A 22536-nucleotide genomic window follows, 5' to 3' on the forward strand; every position below is an offset into this window, starting at 1 on the left:
GACCCAATCTACAATCAACATTCCAGAACTACCAAAGAAAATAATGCCTCAAGACATCCCTCTGAACTTACCCTCGACCAATACATCTAATTTAAAACGATATGATGATAACCCTGCTTATAGATCCATTAAGGAACTAGTCTTAAATTTACCAGAAGAAAAACAACATGAAATTAAAAACTTTATCCTTAACTATATGAACCTAAGTAATTATACGGATCTTGACGACCCTTGTTTTAATTAAATTTAATATAACCAAATAAAATTCAATTCAAAATTAAAAATACTTCAGTGGAACCTAAGAAGCATCAATTCAAACAGAACGGAACTAATCTCATTAATCAGGGAACAGGATCCCGATATTGTTTTTTTAAATGAAACCTGGTTAAATAAAGAAAAAAAAATTTCAGTTAAATCGTATAATATCATTAGACAAGACAGGGATGATGGATATGAGCGAATAGCAACTTGCATAAAAAACAATTTTTTATACAGAGAAATAAAAAAATTTAACGATAACCAAGTTCAATATATTATAGTTAAAATTGATGAACTTAATCTTATCAACATTTATTCTAACTCTAATAATAATATCAACTCCCAATTTTTACAGCAGCTTTATTCTAATGTTCAGGGTCCCTCTATATTGATGGGAGACCTAAATTCACATTATCCCCTTTGGGATAATTGTACTCCAAACAATGGAGGCAAACATATTAATGATGTCCTATTTGACAAAGAGCTTGTAATTCTAAATGATGGCTCTTCAACCCTTCTTCAACCTCCCAATCAGAAAATGAGTGCGGTAGATCTAATGATTGTCAGTAGTGACATAGCTTATTCATCAAACTAGAGAGTCTTACCGGACTGTGGCAACAGTAACCACTTTCCCACTATGACAGTAATTAATAGAGAATGCTACTCAAAAAACTCCTTTTTACATAATTTTTCATCGGTCAGAAATTATAGAAAAGCAGATTGGGGACTATATAGGGACAAACTTACATTAGACTCTTTACAATACAACACTGATATGACTTTCCGAGAGATAGAAACCCTTATTAATTCGGGGGCAGACATCGCTATCCCTTTGAAAACAAACAAAAAAGGTAAAACGGGGAATGTATGGTGGGACGAGGAATGTACTCTTATGGTCAAACAACGTAAAGAAAAGCTAAAACAATTTAAAACTGCTCCTACACTTGAAAACTATATACAAGCAAAAAAATATATTGCAATTGCCAGAAGAAGACTAAAACTCAAAAAACGCAATAAATTCATAAAGTTCTGTTCGTCATTAAATAGAGATTCTGACACAAGATATGTATGGAAAAAAATAAAAAAAATTTCAAGCATAAATCAACACTCCAATAGACCTATCCTCGATGACGACCTTCGTAATGAAATCTTAAAAAAAATGGTAATTTATAATGTGATTCCCGGCTTTACTCTAAGTCCTATAGAGGACCTAAACCCGTTCATATTACAAGAATTAGAAAATGCCCTATTTAAGAAAAATATATCTGCTCCTGGGTTAGACAAGGTAACTTATAAAATGATTCTCAATCTATCCTTAAATATAAAATCAGGGCTGCTTAAAATCTATAACTAATACCTACAAGGACAATCTCTCCCGCAATCTTGGAAAAAATATAACTTTTTAAATATTCTAAAACCCAATAAAGACCCATACATGGCGGATAGTTATAGACCGATTGTTCTGTCCTCATGCTATATCAAACTCTTGGAAATTATGATTAAGAATAGATTAGAGTGGTTATTGGAAAAAAATAAATTATTTAAATGGTCCCAGACAGGCTTCAGAAAAGGAATGGGAATTAGTACCAACATTGCATTTATATCATCTTTCATCGATCTAGCTTTTAAGCAAAAAGAAACGGTATTAGCAGTATTCTTAGATATAAAATCGGCCTACGACTCTGTTAATTTATATAAGCTATATAACAAATTAAACTCATTACACATTCCACAAGAGCTTAGCAATTTAATCTTTAGAATCCTGGAAAACAGACTCCTATATACAAAAAGAAATGATGGTTCTTACATTGGTCCAGGCCTTTCCACATCAGGATTACCACAAGGATCACCTTTAAGTACAATTTTATTCAATATATACACTATAGATCTCTTTAATATCTTAGATGAAAGTTTCATATTACTAGGTTATGCGGATGACATGGCTTTACTCTTAAAAGGAAACAATATCATATCTATGGCTTCTAAAATTAATCAGGCTCTTAACACAATCAACATATGGTTACTTAATAACGACCTTCAACTCCCCTTAGAAATGCGAATGCGTTTGGTTCACAAAGGGTACTCGTAAAATTCCTCCTCCCCCTGTAAAAATTGGAAATCAACCCCTTCCATTTAAAAATGAAGTCAAATATTTAGGGGTCATTTTTAACAACCAACTTAGATGGGATAATTATACCTCGTTAATTTTATATAATGCTTTAATAAAATCCCATATAGATTTTTCATCCTTTATTGTTGGAAATACAAGCAAAAAAAAACAAAACCAAACTCAATAATATACAATATGACAGTCTCAGAATTTGCTTAGGATGCATGAAATCAACCCCTACCAACGTCTTGTTAGCGGAAGCGGGAGAAATTAACCTGGAGTTTAGAAGAAACTGGTTGGCCTCAAAATTTCTGGCGGGTCCCTTTTCAATTAAGAGTCATCCCTTAATAACCCTCCTTAAAAAGCTAAGAACGTTTTATATTCACGAAGACCATTTTGGCAACCAGAAAAATCTTCCATACCTCATCCAGGCTCTAGAAAATCTAAGTCCGTATCAGAATAAAATCTATAAAAAAGTCATTCCACCTTGTTTTGAGTTTGATTATTTTAACCAAATAACTCCTATAAAAACATTAAACTTAAATATAAAAAAATCTGACCCTGACATAAAAGAAAAATTCAATCTTGCCACAGAAAAATTTAAAAACACTTTCCACTTCGTATATACAGATGCATCTAAAATTAGTAATAGTAATGGTCTTGGGGTTTACATTCCTGATATAGATTACAAATTCTCTTCAAAACTACAAAACGAAATAAGTATAACTTCAGCAGAAATAATATGAAGGGGTTACGGTTATTTTGAAAAAAAATCTTAAAAATGGTATAATATTTTCTGACTCTCTCAGTGCAATTACAAAATTAAATACCAACAATATTAAATACGCTTCAGAATTTCTAACTCTTACGACCAAACAACTCATAGTGGATGCAAATAATAATGATAATAACATTATTTTAGCTTGGATCCCAGGACACTCAGACATAGTAGGTAACTCAGTTGTTGACTCTAGCAAAAATAGGTACAAGCCTAAATATTCCAAAAACCATTGACTTAGATAAAAATGTAATTCTTAATATCATAAAACAAAAAATACTTCATCAACACAACAGACATTGGAAAAATATATCAAAATTTAAGGGCAAGACTTATGCTAATATTCAAAATGAATTTCCAAAATAAAATGGTTTGACGGACAAGAATATATAGACAGAAGACATGTCACCATTATTACAAGGATGAGAACAGGACACTGCCTTACTAAACAGCACCTTTATAAAATAGGTATAAACGATAGCCCATTTTGCGAATGTGGAAAGATTGGGGATCTGAACCACATGTTCTTTGAATGCGCTATAAATGAGATACCTGATCTTGATATCTACAATTCTTTTATAAAGCTGGGCATTAAAGCCCCTCTTAACATATCTGCTGTTCTAATTAAACCCAATAAAAAGATTACAGATATCATAATTTCCTTTTTAAACTTTAATAAAATCAAACTGTAACGTAATATCTATCATTAATATTTTCAGAATCCATTATTTCCAACAAATCCAACCTCTATGCCCTCTTCCCCCCATATGTTTGTAATACTAACAGATACCTCCATTACCGAATAATTTACTCTTTACTGAGCAAAGTTAATAAAATAAAACATCTAAGGGTAAAAGTAGATAGGAGTTCCCAGGAGCTCTGCTCGTCAAGCTGAGGACTCCCCTAATGAGCTGGCAGACTGCCTAGTTGCAAAGCCAAAATATTGACAAGAAGAAGAAGAAGAACTCGGAGAAGAAGGCAGTTTTGACATGAGGGAGGATAAACAAGATGAACTGTTTTTGGTTTCCCCATTTAATAAAATGTTTCAATGTTTAAAAAAGATACAAATTAATAATTTAATATAGACAAATCAAGTAGGATATATTTGGCATATGGACTGCAGAAAAAAAATAGCCAACGCTATTTAACGTTTCCCGCTAGAAATAACTGTTTTATCCGCATAATTATTCCTTAAAATGATGTTTACTTTCCGTAGAGAAGTTGTATTTGCGAGATGGGTGATAACGGTACTGTATCTAATACGAGATGCAAGTTACACCGCGTTCCCAATCTCCTAATTCATCTGTGCGAATATGCAAAAATACAGGGTGAAACAAATCTTCATCTTTATTAATCATACCAACATAAGTCATGAGCGCTGCGTTTTTACGATACGGGGTAGTAAAGTACATTATTTCATAAGTTCAAACGCCAACTGATACTATGTTTATCAAATGCGAGAGAGTAATAAAATGTAAATTCGCAATCACAGAGATCATTAAACAGAGTAAACAACTGTAAGGTTATATGGTAAAGTTAAGATAAACTGCAATGATATTGCATGCAATTGAAAGGCTAGTTTGGTGAATGAAAGTAATGCGACAGAGGCGTTACTGCAAGTAGTCGATTAGAATAATCAATAAAACAATAATTATACATGATTATCATTATAGAGATGGGCAGATAATTGAGATATTAATTATTCTAGGATCAAGTAAATAAAACATTAAATAGACGTAAGAATAATACTAAAAAAGATAATTAGTAATAAATATTGTAATTAAAAAAATATATTATTTGTAAGACAACCTCATTATTAGATTTTATTTATTATGTTCCGAGTACTACAGAGAAACAATAAAGCGTTTTCTAGCGTGTTTATAATCTATAGTCACCCCTTTTTCAGCATGCCTTTCTGAAAATATTATGCAATAACTAAAACAGACCCGGGAAGAATAAAATCCAGCATTTGCTGGAAGTAAACATGTCTTCATGATAGTCTTCATTCCGATTTTATTGAAATTCAAAAGTTATCACCCACAAACCCATTTAGGCTACCAATGTGAGTTACTATTATTCTTTTACCTTTTCCCGCTGGTGCTTTTATACCAGTAGATTATCCTTCCATGAAAGCTTGCCTCGTGCTTTTTTCAAATTTGCATCCAATCATGTTTTACCTTTACCAACTTCAGTTACCCAAGTTTTGCCCAGCAAGTAGATATTCCTATTTTCCCTTTGAAACTGTCTAATAATTTATTCCATCTCTATTAAAAGTGATTTTCTGTTTAAGATAACATAATCCTTTTTTATTTTAGACAAGGGTAGGTGATTCTTTATGTATGTAAAACGAGTGTATTATTCTTCTCATGGCAGTATTTCCTCATTTATTACTGTTCCTTTGCTTCCTGTACTTCTCGTTGGTCACCTCATGGGGTGCCAGTATATTATTGACTGTAGACTGTCCAACTCCCAGTCATATTCGAACACATTCCAACAAATTTTGCAACTTGGAATGTTGAATTTTGGTGGCGAAGAGCTTTTGAACACATGGAAAGTAAAATTTCATTGTTAGAAAGCCCAGTTTTTCGAATCTGTTTCTCAGCAATAAATTCAGAAACATTTCCAACAAAGTAATTACATATAATCCTAATTTTAAACATTACCTGCCACCCTCGAGAATCTTGACAATCATCATAGGTACAATACTACACCTATGGAATACGGCTAAGACTACGAACTTTTAGAGTTAAGTTTCCAAAGAAACTTGCGCAGGCTACTGTAATACTCTTTGCAAAACCTCTGCATTCCTCGTGCGTTGGTTTTTGCTGAGTCGAACTTGCTGCACTTTCGCCAATCATCCTGTTGACTTCTTTAGAGCTTGACTGAAACTGTCTCACATTTAGCTCTGTACCTGCTTATATATTCTTTGAGGAAGCGGAGCTAAATGAGGGGCATAAACACCGTCTCGGATGACTGATTCCCATACTGGTGACAGATAGAGACCTGAGTCGCGGTTAAGATTGTTAGGTTGTTTGTAGATTTCTATAGACTCTAGGATTTTTAGTTAGTAAAAGAATGGATTACATGCAAGAATTTTATTTTAGTTTTATCGAATAATATTTTATGTCCGGTTTCGTGATTGTGGTCGGCAACAGCTGATGAGTTTATTTGTCTTAGTCGTAAGCCTCTTTCGTGTTCTTTGAGCCTAGTTGCTATTTTTCGACCGATCTCTTCAATATATTCTTTGACGCAAATGGAATTTTATCTTTAACTGACCGAAGATGAGATATTTTTGGACAAGTGGTAAATCTGGTTTTTACATTATACTTCTTTAGAACTTCTGATATGTGGTCAGTGACGTTTTGAATGTAAGGAAGGACCACAGTGGCAAGTGTAGGATTGCTTTCGGTCTCATTGCTATTGGAAGATTGTGGTGAAGTGTATTTTTTGATGGAACGCTTAATATCTTTAATGACGAAATTATTAGAGAAAACAGCAGAGGCAAGGTGTTTTAATTCTGGGTTCAGTGACTCGGGCTGAGATAGTTTACGTTTACGTTTTACCATCTTCCATTTTTAGATACTCTTATCAATAGAAAATCAGACCTAACATTGAGTCATTGTAGGAAAACCTATGCACACAGACCGATTCCTTAATGCATGTTCACATCACCGTCCGGCCCAAAAATCATCAGTTATCAACTCTCTTGTTTACAGAGCAGTAAAACTATCTCAGCTCGAGTCACTGAACGTAGAATTAAAACACCTTACCTCTGCTTTTCTCTCTAATAATTTCCGCATTAGAGATATTAAGCATTCCATCAAAAAATACACTTCACCACAACCTTAAAATAGCAATAAGGCCGAAAGCAATCCTACACTTGCCACTGTGGTCCTTCCTTACATTCAAAACATCACTGACCACATATCAAAAGTTCTAATGAAGTATAACGTCAAAACAAGATTTACCACTTTTCCAAAAATCTCTCAACATCTTCGATCCGTCAAAGACAAAATTCCATTTGAGATGCCAAGAGTTTACAGCATTCCATGCATATGGGGCAAAGAATATATTGGACAGAAAGGTCGAAAAATATCAACTAGGCTCAAAGAACACGACTGAGACAAATAAACTCATCAGCTGTTGCCGAACACAATCACGAAACCGGGCATAAAATTTTATTCGATAAAACTAAATTCCTGCATGTAATCAATTCTTCTACCCACGAAAAATCGTAGAGTCTATAGAAATCTATAAAGAACCTAACAATCTTAACCGCGACTTAGGTCTCTACCTGTCACCAATATGTGAATCAGTCATCCGAGACGGGGTTTATGCCCCTGATTTGCCTCCGCCTCCTCAAAGTATATATAAGCAAGTACAGAATAAAATGCGAGCCAGTTTCAGTCAAGCTCTGAAGAAACCAACAGGATGATTGGCGAAACGTCAGCAAGTTCGACTCAACAAAAACCGACGCAGGACGAATCCAGAAGTTTTGTAAGAAGTAATAAAATACAATAATAATAATAACACTATTACCTTCGATAGTTAAACGGCCCTTACCGTTACAAATTATTATCGCTTAGTCCGAAAGTGTAGTTTCCAATATTGCATCCAGTATTGGAGTAGAAGAAGAATATGCTAAAAAAGAACAAAATTAAGAGAAATTGGGGTGTCAATGGGCATCTTTGAATATGTTTTTTATCATCAAGTTGATAAGTGTACATCTTGCAATTGAAGTGTGTATTCGGTGTTACGATGCATCGAGGTTCCAATTTAAATCCGCAGCAAATCGATTTGCTCAAGGCGCTCCGAAGCGTGATAAAAGAAGGCATAAAAATTTGATCTTTTTATCCTAGATGGAAACAAGAAAGACAAAATTACCAAGGGGGAAGGAAAATGTAACACTGGAGCCTACCCAATGGATATAATTTCACATGTGTAAGTTAATTATGTAGGTAGCTCGAATATATTCAAGTTCTATGTAGAAGCAAAACTAACTACTGAGTACAGTAAAATTGACTATGTAGTAATTCCATTGACACAAATATAGTAGTATAGAGTGTTTTTTTTTGGAGGTACAGAACTTTAAGTTGGCAACACGTTTTTAACTGGCGGCCATTTTGTCAGCTCTTAAGTAATTTATGTTAAGTTTGGTTTGACGTTTCAAAATGAATAGACGGACGCCTGAACAACGTTTCCAAATTGTGCAAATTTATTTTGAAAATCATAGGTCTGTCGGAAATACGTATCGCGCACTACGTTCATTATATGGCCAACATAATCGTCCATCGGAGCAATTAATTTGATTAACTATAGAACGTTTTCGCACCACGTTTACTCAGTGCGTACAGAAGAAGTCATTGCTGCTGTAGAACGTAGTGTAAAGGAAGGCTCAATAAGTCTACGCGCTATCGTGCACAGGAATTGGATATGTGTATATCCATTTTATGGATTTTTTTGCGGATAGATGTTGGTTTGCGTGCTTACAAAATCCAACTCATCCAAGAATTGAAGCCAGAACATCACCTAACAAGGAGTAGATTCTGTGAATCAGCCCAAAACAAGCTTGCCGTTGATTCCGATTTTCATAAGCGAATTTTATTTAACGAAGAAGCTCACTTTTGGTTGCATGGATACGTTAATATACAGAACTACAGTATTTAGAGTGATGATAACCCTCAAGTGTATGTTGAGTCACCTTTACATCCAGAAAAACTGACTGTTTAGTGTGCTTTATGGGCTAGTGGAATAATTGGTCCGTCTTTCTTTACAGTTACAGTCAATGGTGACCGCTATAGAGCCATGACTACTGACTTTTTCCTTCATCAATAATGTGAAGAAACTTTGGTTAGAATTGCTGATGATACAAGGTCAAAAGTGACAAAGATACAGGCCTACGACAGTTTTATCAGTAACGCTAATAATAAAATTGAAGATTTCTAGAACCTGGTTAATTATGAACGTAACAAAAACAGAAAAGATTTTAATATTAATCCTAACTAGTTTTGGTTAGACTTTTTTACATCAGCCGCTGAAATCTAGCTAAAGAAGTTACATCTCACAAAACATGATCCTACAAGAAGCAACTTTAAAACCTATCCAAACTTATTTTTCATGTGCCTAACTGAGGTCTTAAATGCCAGAATAAATCTAAAAAAATCCCAGTCTGACGATTTTTTTTTATTTAAATGCTAAAATAACTGTGCACTGTACTAGGCAAGTGGTTTTAAATTTGGATGTTAATAACTATCGCCCTAACTCAAAAAATGTTTGAATCAGTTCATTGTTAATCATCTGAAATCTAATAATCTCCTTGACCTAGATAGTTTCGCTTGAGGTCTGGCCACTTCACTCATCGGTTGCTTTTTTGTGGGCCTGCCTAGAATGTTGGGGAAAGGTACTGAACCTTTTTTAATGATATGTCTCAGATCGAAAAAAGTATGTCACAACAAGTCAGGGAAATTCTAATATTAAACAAGTGAATTCTTAGTAAATTAGTTAAGCACTGCAGGCCATTATTTGTTTCCATGAAAATGTTGAGAGTATATATTTCATTTGATCATTGAAACATGCGAAAACAAAAATAAACTTGCTTGGAACTCAGATGTTTATAACTAAAACCATCCTCTCTGTATCGGAGAGGAACTCTTTGCATGTGGGCCTCTACAACAGGTTGAATATCTCTACTAGATCTCTACCGCTACGATCACTCAAAAGGAATGTAAGAGAATATCTCTCGGAATGGCTTTTTACTCCTTCAAGGATAGATGAGCGCACCTCCAATCTAATTTTTTTTAAATGTTTGTCTGTGTTTGTTGTTTACAATTATCTATGTTATTCTGTATCTGTTATTAACGACATGAAATAAATTCTAATATATACCCAAAGCTACACAATTATTTTGATGTCAATGGCTTATTATAATTATTAATTCTGTCGGAGTTTTTGCGCCGTAGGATTGCATCCGATAAGCAAATGAAACTTTAATCTGCATTAACAAAGAAGCATGTCATTTATTGTAATCTAAAGGACAAGGAAAAAAATAATAGGACAAAAATACGAAAATACCAAAAAGCACATTTAATCTAACTGATTGGGTTTTGTTAAAATATTTCCAATTATTAATAAATAACCTGCATCTCGTGCAGTTTGTGCGCGGCCTATAAAAGGATTTCTTTATGCGTGTTCCGGACGACGTTGCCAACAGTCGTAACGCTTATCCGCAACCATTAGGCAAGAGCTTCGCGTAGGCGTCATTATTTATTGTTTATGTATGTCGGACTTAACCAATACGATTCTTAAAAGGAATAGCCACGATGCCATTGCAATGATTCGCAACAAAAATTTACATGTGCGTAAACTAACTGAAATATTTTTTGCATAAACTTCATGGGTAATAATGACGAAAAATATAAATATAAGTATTTGGTATATCCAAAAAATAATAGGTTTACTCTTTCGGAACATCTGGCAGGAAATACACTCCTTACAAAAAATAATCATAATCATACTCAATAATATATATAATGCTGTGTAGATAAAAATATCTCGCTCCTTGTGTCCAGAGAAAGTCAACAAGCTCATCAAGAAATATCCAGTAACACCCGAAAAAAATGTCCAACTCAGCAGAAAAATTTAATAATTTTAATCAACAACTCGATAATTCAAAAAATGTTTCTATTCTATTCTGTGGCGATAATTTGTTGCCTGACGATTTCAAGCTACAGCTGAAAGATTGATTGATTCATGTAATGATTGATAGATTAAAATTGACATTTCAATTTTCTATTCAAGGAAATGTATATATGGGAAGCTCATGAAAAATTCAGTAACACCAAAAAGAAATGGACAATTCACGAAAACAATTTAATATTATTAATTAAAATATTGTTCATTCAGAAACTATTTTTTAAACCATTCTATTCAGTGCCGGAAATGCAAGAGGTATGTGGTATATTGTATGACGATTTGGAGCTGCAGCTGAATTATTCTGATATTCCTCTGGAATTATCAATAGACTTGAGACTGAAATTGAAAATAGAATAAAATTGAAGATTTGAATAAGAAAAGGATACTCAGTGCTCAAGTCACTTTATCCATCTCGCCAAACATCTCAACGAAAATTCAAGGACAACAATGTGATTTGTTAATAATGTGTCACTTTAATTATTGCGTGTATTTAATTTAACTTAAGTCAATTGGCGAAACTCGCTTTTAGAGGATACAAACATTAATATAAACTGTAATGCATTAGAAACAAATTTTTTCTACTCCGGTCTGTCAAATGCCGAATTACACACCGATCTACCGTGCGGTAAACGTCACTTTACCACGTCAGTATCGTTCCCACGGATTCGAGCCACTTCGGACATTTCCAGAATTTTACCTCGCGGATATGGGAGCAATCGGATGTTCTCGGAGATATTTCCCACGCTTTGAATTCTCTATTCGTGTTGTTTTGCGAAAATGTACCCAAAAACTAACGGTCGTAGAAAAGTATAGTATGCAACACGTTCGGTAAACTTTTTAACTCACTCGTTTATTAAACACTCGCTCCGCTCGTGTCAAATAAACTCGTGAGTCAAATGCCGTTTACCGCCATTGTTGCATAATATACTATAACAACCGATATGTCGTATTTTATAAACGTTAATTGCAATGTAACCTAATGTGTGACGTTGCGTGACAATTACACTCATCTAATTAAGCTCATCATCCGCGCAAGGAACGGGGAAAAGTTTTATGAACTGGCACCGCCGCGTGAAACGGCCTTCGAGATCGGTTAACGTACTACTACGATGGTACCAACGGTCTCCTTGGAATTTTAACGTAACAGCAGTTACAAAAGGTTTACGATTTTACTTCGGCCTTAAAATTTTGTATTAAGCCGTTTTCTTCGTTGCATGAACATTTACCCCCCCTTATTTTATGTTGATTTCATGTGAATGTTTTTCACCTATTGCAACAGATCTAAATAAGACAGTCTAGTTCTAGTGGTCATTTTTTAAAGCACTTCTTACTAATTTCATTCGATTTTGTTGACTTATGCCACTTATTATTTACAGTGTCATGTTTTTCATGAAATATTTCGTAGCACTTAAATCTGCTCAGTCCCGTTAAATGAACGTAAGTACTTTAAAGTTCATTGCTCCAGGAAATTAAGTCGCATTTATTATAGTCCGCAACCTAATTAATAACGAACTATTCTGTCAAGATTTGTCAAGACCAACTATCTATATTTATAATAAAATACTTGCTATTATTGATATTATTATTTTTAAATCGCGCGCAATTTAACAAAAGGGAAATATTGACACTTTTGCACAAACACCAAACACGAAAAACTAATTTACTTAAATTAGAGATAATTTTTTTTTTATTTTAAGTAAATAATCAATTAGTACATATCCAAAGTAAACCTGTTGTTAATAAAAATATAAAATAAAAAAATAAAATTCTATATTCCTAAAATTAATTGGTGTATATATAGTACTATCGTTCGCACCTTTTCCTTACACAGTTCACTGGCCACTAATTTCTGGCTCTGATCGTCACTATGTTGATACGATCAGTTACGAGCTCAAGAGGGGCAAATGCATAGTTATAGGAGACGGGTGTACCAACCATAACAGAACAACAGTGGCCAAAAGTTTTGCTTTGGTCCTGTCGAGTGGTGATAGATTATAACCGAAACAGAAACGTCCTAAAAGTCAACGAGATGACAGATAAAGCTTCAGTTGATCTTATTTTATTTTTCAATTATTATTTCCTCCAAAAATTGAACATGTTAACAGAAACGATAAATTAAGAAAATAAATAAAAATCTGAGAAAGCAATAGTAATACAATGCGAGCGAGTTAAGTTTAAAAACAAAGAACTCGTGGAACCAAAGTCTACCATGTTGATCCACAGTATGGTAGGTATGGTAAAAAACAGAGCCATATTCTAACATGCGAAAAATGGGAACTCAGCAAAATATAATAATCGATTGATTGTTTTACAATTTTCAATTCAATACAATTTTCTGTCTTTGGAGAACAAAGCGCAAACAAAAATTGTTTTTCTCTCATATTTCCATTGCACGTATTATAAAAAGACAACTGAGACACCGCTGTTGATTGGACTGCTGCAGAGCCAAATATCCTTGGCGTTGATATTAATTACAGAAGTTTGATGCGATATCCGGGCATGTCTACCACAAGAAACCCGTTAAATCCATTTTCAGCTTATTTAGACTTAACGCTTCACTAAAAAAAAACTGGTTTCAAAACAAGCATTTGTAACGAACGCCGACAATACAGTGTTCGATAAGTCAACGGTTTTTTAAACTACTCGCCGTCATTCAAGCGATTTTTGTCTCAAAGAAATTGAATGTGTCTTGAAACTGAAAACGTACCTGTTCACTTTTTACCATTCACAGAATTACGTTCACTGGATGAGTTAAAAATGCGGCAATTATTTAATTGTTACACTGCGCGCTGGTGGACAAGTTTTGATGCATTGTCTGGCAACGAATCGTATCTGTATGAAATTTCGAAATTAGGTTCTCACACTTTACTTGTTGCTAGTAATTACTTCTGTAAACATTTTTCTGTAGAAAGCGACGCATTTTATAGTTTTTCGACGAGTTTAATGACTTCCCAGTTTTTGTGGCATGAAACACGGCCAAATCTGTTTACAATTCTTTACGTTATTAATAAATCGACAAAATTTCCTAATTTGATAATTACAAACTTACGAAGAAAATGTAGCTGCAGTAATAAGCTGTATAATTAGAAGAAACAAAATTGTACAGTAATAAAACCTCATGCAAGGGGACTACAGTGTGGCCCAACGAATATTTTAACTATACACTTCAATTGTTACTAATCAATTATTTTTTAGCGAGTACGGGTAATACCATCCGATTTTGGAGAAAATAGTATGCCAAAAGGAACAAACTGTCATCTCCTCTTGATATTACAAATGTTCTCCTCTTTTTCAACGACATGCTGGTTTGCTTTTCGGAAGTTCTCTGGTGTCACTTCTTCAATGGCTTGATCAAACAAAAGCTTTATGATGTTTCATTTTGAATATCGTGTTGTGTCTTACTACAAAAGCTTTCGCTCGCGCCCATATAAGTTCTATAGCAGTATAGTTACACTATGTTTTTCTGCTATATCTTCCATAAAACGATGTTTGCGTAAATTTGTTATATATGTTATAGTTCCTCTATCAAATTATCGTCAAATTCAATACTTTTGATGGTTAACTAATTAATAGTTTCTTGTCTCCAGGGTGAAGTCTCCTTCATAGGCCGTAAAATATAGCGTTATCAAATCAAAATTAATCTGGATAGTCTCTTTCCTTTTTAATAACTTTAATAACCCTCGACAGATTACCTAGTCAAATTGAGCAGAAGTAAAATTCACGAAAACTATATTCTAATTAAAAGTTTTTTCTTTAGATCAATCGGTTAGAAAAGATGTAACTTCAGAAAGATGTGCTAAACAAATTTATTAAACCTCTTTGTACGAAATTTATGGTCCAATGTTTCAAAACAAAATATAACGGTACTCCTCCTTAATCCTTATGAAATGAATCGCACGCAAGTAAAGCATAACCTCACTTTTAAAATAAGAGAGGTTGAAACGCTCTTGCAAGAGAGAGTAAAGACAGTGGATTGCGAAAAATGGAATAAATGCGTCGAACATGTGATTGAAATAGAAGAAAGAATGTGGAAAGCTGATAACACAAAATTCTGTAGAGCCCCGTATTATTTCTCCGAACTTCAACGACTATGGTTCATCTGATTACTCAGACCATGACGACTAAAATTTATAAATGAAGTTGTATTGTAAATAGCGGATTTTTTACTGCCGATCGCTATAATTGATAATAATATATAATTATTATTATACTATATTACTACTTTTTGTCCCTAATTAACTACCTCTAGTAACGCTGCTGTCTCATTACTTTCATTTACTAAACTCGTTTTTCTATTATATGCAAATTAATGTGACCCTAAATTTATAAACGATTCGAGTTGTATGTGTTAAAAACTGAAACACGGAATTTATCAAAATTTTACGATATAAAATTAAAGTTGTCCACCCTGTTTAACGATCCCTGTCATTGCAAATATACATTTCATTATTCTCTAGCATTAAGAAACTACAATATTTTTAAACCATCAAAGAAATACAAAAGGAGGAAAACAATAAGAATGGAAGAAACCAACCTGCTTTGTAGTAGAATAATATCTTGAACTCAAAAATACACAGTGTGCGCTCTCCCTATTTCAGATCGCTAGCAGAAACCTTTTAACATATAATTAAATTATGTTATTCATGGAATATTATATTAATAATTAAACTTACAAAGTATATAGTAAAGATAAAAGGAGTTTCGGAATTTAAACATATTGTTAAAAATATTATCCATTATGCTGTCAACATAACCACACCTTTTGCGCTAATGATTAATGACATTTAAAAGATGTATTGATTGTATTTAATGAAATCGATGCGCTATTTCTTGGCGTAATTGATCAACCGTATTTTAATCATTTCGAAATATTTTTTTCTTTAAAAATTGGCATAAAAAAAGTCTAATAGCGATAAATCAGGCGAACGTGGTGGCCATCCAAAGTTTCTTGTAAAAATTCACTCGCAATATACGCACTATAAGGAACTGGAAATAAGTCGGAAAAAAAAAGGTCAGATCAAATCATCAAAGTGAGTCCCGCTTTTGCACGTTCCAGACTAAACAATTCCTGACCGCCTCGCTTTTATTGAAAATTGTTTTTGAACAAAATTGGTTAGAATTTCGTGATATTTTCGAGTCACTCATTCACAAAAACGACGCAATCAACGATATACAGCGGTTTCATTATTCAAGGGCTTCGTTGACAGAGGGTCCCCCTCAGGTGATAAAATCGCTAGAATTTTCTGCAAGCAATTACAAAATCGCTTGGGATTTACTGGTTGAAAGGTTTAACAATGACAAAATGTTAATACACAATCATGTAAAGAACATTATCAACATGGACACAATTAAGAACGAATCGGCTAACGGCATTCGAAAATTACGTGACACATTAACAAAAAATCTTCGTACTTTAGAACAATTAAATTTGCCAATAAATTCGTGGGATGTTTTAATTGTTTATTTGTTAGGGACAAAATTCGATAGCGTTACAGCTCGGGATTGGGAGATGTTTAAGTGACAAAGTCAAGAAGTTCCCAAGTTAAAAGAAACATTTGAGTCAAATCAATCCGATAAACAATTGGAAAAAAGCAGTAAAAGAGACACAAGAGTATTTTTAGTTACCGAGAACAATCAAAAAGCGGCAAAATGTTCATTTTGCGACGGCGTCCATTATATACACAACTGTCCAGAATTTCTGAAAATTCCCACAAACAAAAGAAGTGAAAAGGTCTTGTCACTGAAATTGTGTTTAAATTGTTTGCGACCAGGGCATTTTAGCAAAATATGTAGACGTAGTACATGCAGAAAATGCCACGCGAAGTATCATACTTTTTTGCACGTTGAAAATGCTGTTGCCCCTACAAGTTCTACATCGGACAACTCGTGCTCAAAACAAACAGATCCAATCACAAATTCGAACGTTTCGTTTTCTACCTGTAATACTGTAAATGACGTTTTGTTGTCAACGGCGTACGTACAGATTCTTGATCGCGAGAAAAATGGGCCTACAATACGGGCGTTGTTTGACAATGGATCCCAATCTAGTTTTATCACAACTGAAATTTGCGACCGCTTAGGCTTAAGCACAGAACAAGTTAGCATCCCCGTGAGTGGCTTAAATGGTTCTCTTTCAAGCATTGAAGCCAAATGCAATATCGAAATTCAATCTCAATTTAACGCATTTTCTGAAAAAATTTCTTGCTTTGTTATACCAAAAATTACAGGAAATTTACCAAGTTTGAGCAGCTTAACATACCGAAAAACATAAAACTGGCAGATCCAACATTTTTTGAACCTAAAAGCATTGACATGCTTATAGGTGCCGATGTCTTTTGGAAGTTAATTTGCGTTGGTCAAATTTCGTTAGGCTCTAATAAACCTTTGCTTCAAAAAACTCGCTTCGGATGGGTAGTATCGGGTCCGCTCGGTTTTATTAAATCAAAAAGCATCCGCTGTAATTTTTCGAGAACCGATGAACAAAAAATACATGCGCAAATAGTACGATTTTGGGAAATAGAAGAATGTACAGAAATTGCGAAAATAATAAAATCGGACTTTTACGTAGATGATTTGCTAAAGGGCGCAGATACGGTTGAACAAGCTATGCAAATATGTAAAACAGTATCCGAAATACTCCGCCAAGGTTGCTTTAACTTGAGAAAATTTGACTCTAATAATCCAGAAATTTTATCATGCATTCCTGATAATGATTCTTTGTCAAAAATTGTTGATTTCGGCGAAAATGAAAGCACAAAAACATTAGGCTTGATTTGGTGTCCAACTAGCGACAGTTTAATGTATAATACATGTGAAATTTTGAAAAGTTCAAAAATCACCAAACGTACAATTTTGTCATCAATATCTCAAGTATTTGATCCACTAGGGCTCCTAAGTCCCTGTATAATTTTAATAAAAATTTTATTGCAAAACATATGGCTTGAAAAAATTTCTTGGGATGAGAGCTTACCTTTACATATCCACTCAATTTGGTGTCAGTTTTATTCGCAACTCAGTGAATTAAATGAACTAAAAAATAAATCGAAATGTTATTTGTAAAAATTCAACTTATATTGAGCTCCATTTCTTTTCCGATGCTTCCGAAAAAGCTTACGGTTCATGTGTGTATGTTAAATCCATTGACCAAAATTCCAAGGCATTTGTTAATTTATTGTGCGGTAAATCAAAGGTGGCACCTCTTAAAACAATTACCATGCCTCGCTTGGAATTATGTGGTGCTCTAGTTTCAGGTAGATTGTATGAAAAAGTTTTGAAAGCTCTAAGACTGAAAATACAAAAATGTGTATTTTGGACAGACTCAACCGTGGTACTTGGGTGGTTGAAAACCCCCCCAAATAAGTTAAAAAATTTTGTTAGTAACCGAGTGTCGGAGATTCAAACTTTGACTGGCTCAAATCCGTGGAAACACGTTCCAACTCAATTTAACCCAGCTGATCTCTTGTCACGGGGTGTAAAGCCTTGCGAAATAGGAGGCGCAAAAATATGGTGGCAAGGACCAGATTATTTAAAATTAGACGAAATTCATTGGCCCACTATTAATTTAAATCGCGAAGAAGGGCTTCCTGACATGCGAAAGAACGTCAAGGTTCCTATTGCACGTCAAAATTCTGATATTAGTATATTTGAAATATTTTCTAATATAAATACTTTGACACGAGTAGTTGCACTGATATTTAGATTCAAAGAAAATTGTAAGAATTCAAAACAGAATCGTCAGTTCGGACCACTTTCAGTTCAAGAAATTGAAGATGCTTTTAAACGCTTGACAAAATTAGTGCAAATTGAATCATTTTCTCGTGAAATTGAATTAGTCAAGAAAGGTAAATTAAATTCGAATAAAATTGGAAATTTAAACCCCTTTCTTGATGATGATGGTCTTTTGCGTGTTGGGGGCAGACTGTCAAATGCAAAGTATGATTTTGAAAAGAAATATCCACTCATTTTACCAAAACAACATTCGTTCACGAAATTATTATTTAAAAACGAGCATGAAAAGTTATTTCATGCAGGCCCGCAACATTTATTAGCATCGATACGCGAGAAATTTTGGCCAATTTCTCGGCGGTATTTAGCCAAGCTGACAGTTCGAAATTGTATCAAATGTTTTAGATTCAACCCAAAAATTTAAAACCAATTATGGGAAATTTTCCTGAGCAGCGCATTTGTCCAACCCATCCCTTCAACATAACTGGCGTCGACTACGCAGGTCCATTTTCCATGAAAAGTAAAACAGGTCGTGGTTTTAAAACTTCAAAAGTTTATGTTGCACTTTTTATATGTTTTCTGACAAAGGCACTTCATTTGGAATTGGTAACCGACCTCACGAAAGATGCATTTATTTTAGCTTTATGTAGATTTGTGTCTCGCAGAGGGAAACCGAGTCAAATATTCTCGGACAACGGAACCAATTTTGTAGCAGCCAGTTCTGAATTAAATGCTTTATACAATTTTATTAGAAAAAATGGCAACGATTTAATTCATACCTTTGGAAAAGAAAACGTAGAGTGGCGATTTATTCCGCCCCGGTCTCCACATTTTGGTGGTTTATGGGAAGCAGGCGTGAAAAGTACGAAACATCATCTAAAGCGAGTAGTATCCAACGTAAATTTAACTTTTGAACATTTTTATACACTGGTCACACAAATCGAAGCCATACTAAACTCCCGAACTATTTCTCCATTATCCTCAAGTCCATATGATCTTAGTCCTTTGACTCCCTCTCACTTTTTATTGACCAAGCAATTGACTACGATACCGGAATTGGATCTATAGAAAATTCCTGAAAATCGCCTTTCAATATACCAACACCTGCAGCGCATGAGGCAGCATATTTGGGAAAGATGGAATAAAGAATATGTATCCGAATTGCAACATAGGTGTAAATGGAAGAAGACTCAAAGCACTCTCCAAGAAGGTGATTTAGTTCTTGTGAAAGAAGATAACCTACCGGTTATGTGCTGGAAACTTAAATTAGAAATGTCACTGTACTTACCGACTAGTCTACTAGATTTTAATTGTAGCTTATAGCTCGTAGTATTTAAATTGTCTGATATATTGCAAAACATTTTTCTGTGTATTAGTTTTTTGGTTCATTTTTGCAAAACGAACACAAATACATTCACTGACATGACCGAACCGAAAACACCCGATTGCTCCCAAACTCATGCGGTAAAGTTCCGGAAATGTCCGAAGTGGCTCGGATCCGTGGGAAACGAAACAGACGTGGTAAAGCGACGCTTTCCGCGCATAGATAATTAGGCGTTTTTCAGAAGGGAGTAGAAAAAAAGACATTTCGATCTGAAGACTATCAAGAAACCGAGATGAATTTAGCTTCAAATCACCCTGGCAGCTTGCAAAATAGTTCAATAACACCCAAGTTATATTGCTATAAGTTATATAAAACTAGCCAAAACTAACCACAATTGAGGCAAATTTTTTAGAAGGAGATGACAAATTGGTTTTGGGATATTATTTCTATTTTCTGCCAGTTTGAGGTTTTTGAGGATAATTCGTTCGCTAGAGGGTACTTTGTGAATTCATTTTAATCGTTTATCTTTCTTTGATATTTCACATATTTTCGTAGGCCGAGCCGGACCCAGGTCATAACAATATCAGGAGACATCAACCACCGATTAATTTTCATATTAAAAAACAATACAAATGTTGCCTGTTTCATTTCAATTAAGTATGATTGCAATGTCTTGATAGCACCTATACGTCTAACGGTCTCTTCTAATAAGTAATATATGCGCACGATTCGATCAGATATGAACTTCCCAATGGATGCCAATCATAAACAGTTTCGCCGAAGCAAAATCTATTATTTCGATATATGCATATGGAAGAGACGATTTACCCACAGTACACACGGACGCATAGAATGGAGGAAGTGATTGGAGTCAAACAAAGGTCTTGTTTATGGCAGCTCAATATTTGGCCGCCGTATATGTTTTGTAAGCCACGAAACCAACATACCGACCGGGCTTAGAAACCGCTTGCCAATCAGGGAAACAATACCCTTTGTGATATTAATAGTGCGGATTTGTTTAACCCGATACAAATGCAACCAAATCTCCGTGAATGCCGTTTAATTTGATGATGATGCGCGGCCGTGAATCGAGGGGCTTATATAGATATAAATGTAAAAATCGGGTGGTTGCATATTTATCGATGAACATCATACAAGATGAATTCATAGATTGAACTGAATTCTTTTTACAAGCTCATGGAACTTCCTGCGTTTCCGTTACATAAACATTAAGAGAACGTTAGCAACTTTTGTCTATCAACGGAAAGTATTAAAAAAAGATTCTGAGCATTGACAATTGAGGTATAATCAAAGAACCTTAAGATTGTGTAAAAGTCCAATTAGAACCACAGCAGAATATATTATGAGGATGAGCCCGCAACGGATAACGCAAGTATTGTTAATCTATTTGCCGAACACGAAGCTCAACATTTCTCTTCGATCTTTGCAAACTATAAAATAGGAATTGTACCTCCGATTAATGTTTTTGGGACTAGAGATGTGAAATAAAATTCTTGCATTACTACTCAAAAATAGTATTCCAGCATTTAATGGACACTTAACTTCACCATCTTATATTTACGTATTTATCTAGTCACTTTCGAATGCTTAATTAATATTAATATATTATGGGAGACCCACTTTGAGTTGATAAAATCCCACCGCTTATGTTTGAGCATTGTATCCTTCCACCGATAAATATTATAACTTCTTCTACAGACATAAACTGATATCAAACCAATAAATGAATAAAAAGTCCCATAAGTGATATAGTAATGTAAACTAAACTAAATAGATATGAAACTGTTAGGTACTATAATAAAATGTTGAATTTTCTGGTTTACGTTCTTAATAGTAGGATGAAATTGCTGAACTTTATATAAATCGGAATTTAAGACGTTTGGTAGAGTTTTTGATGCTCTTAGTCTAAAGTTGACTTAAAATAAAACATTTAGTCACACACTGTAACTGTTAGAATGTAAAAAATATATAATATTTTATATATGATGTAAATGTAAAAAACTGAAATTGGACACTATTAGAGATTCAATTTTTGGCGGTTATACTGAGATAAAAATAGCCCTCCCGTTATTGAATCTAAAATTTACAATTATACAATGTCCCAGTGAAAATAACCTCCTGGTCACTTTCAAATCAATTCGAGCTTTATTAACAACTTCTGCGAATTATTTTTGAAATTAAATACTACTTTTAGGTTAAATATTATTGTAGTATGTACCATGCAGGTTCAAAAATAGACTGCAAACACAATTATGAGCGGAGGTAGTATTGGAGCTGTTTTAGAGTCAGAATTATTATTAAGAAACCAACTTACAGCTTAAAACAGATAGTTTGTTAATCATAATATCTTCTATTGGTTGAGTTCTGTTTTATTTAAGTTCTGAAGAAGTTAACAAGAAGTCCTATAGAACAATTGATCAAGGGGGAATGCAGAAGATTTGTAACTAGTATTAGAGTAGCCTTCTTTGAAAAAAATTAACATCCTCTTCAATTGAAATGTTAAAAAAGTACCTAGAAGCTTCATTTCCATGTTACAGGGTGTGAAAGTTTACAGACATTTTTGTACTTTTTTTTAATGCCTCCGTTAAATTGAAATTTGGTACAACGAATAACTTCGAAAACTTTCAA

The 22536-nt window shown here is 34.0% G+C and overlaps 1 protein-coding gene across 4 annotated transcripts in view; it reads right to left on the reverse strand.

Annotated features, from left to right (window-relative positions):
• Nucleotides 1–22536, reverse strand: part of LOC132705471 (protein turtle) — a 207336-nt gene that overhangs the window by 183444 nt on the left and 1356 nt on the right. The window lies entirely within an intron of this gene.

This window comes from Cylas formicarius, unplaced genomic scaffold, assembly GCF_029955315.1.
Source record: "Cylas formicarius isolate icCylForm1 unplaced genomic scaffold, icCylForm1.1 PGA_scaffold_7__23_contigs__length_41026272, whole genome shotgun sequence".
NCBI classification, from domain to species: Eukaryota; Metazoa; Arthropoda; class Insecta; order Coleoptera; family Brentidae; genus Cylas; species Cylas formicarius.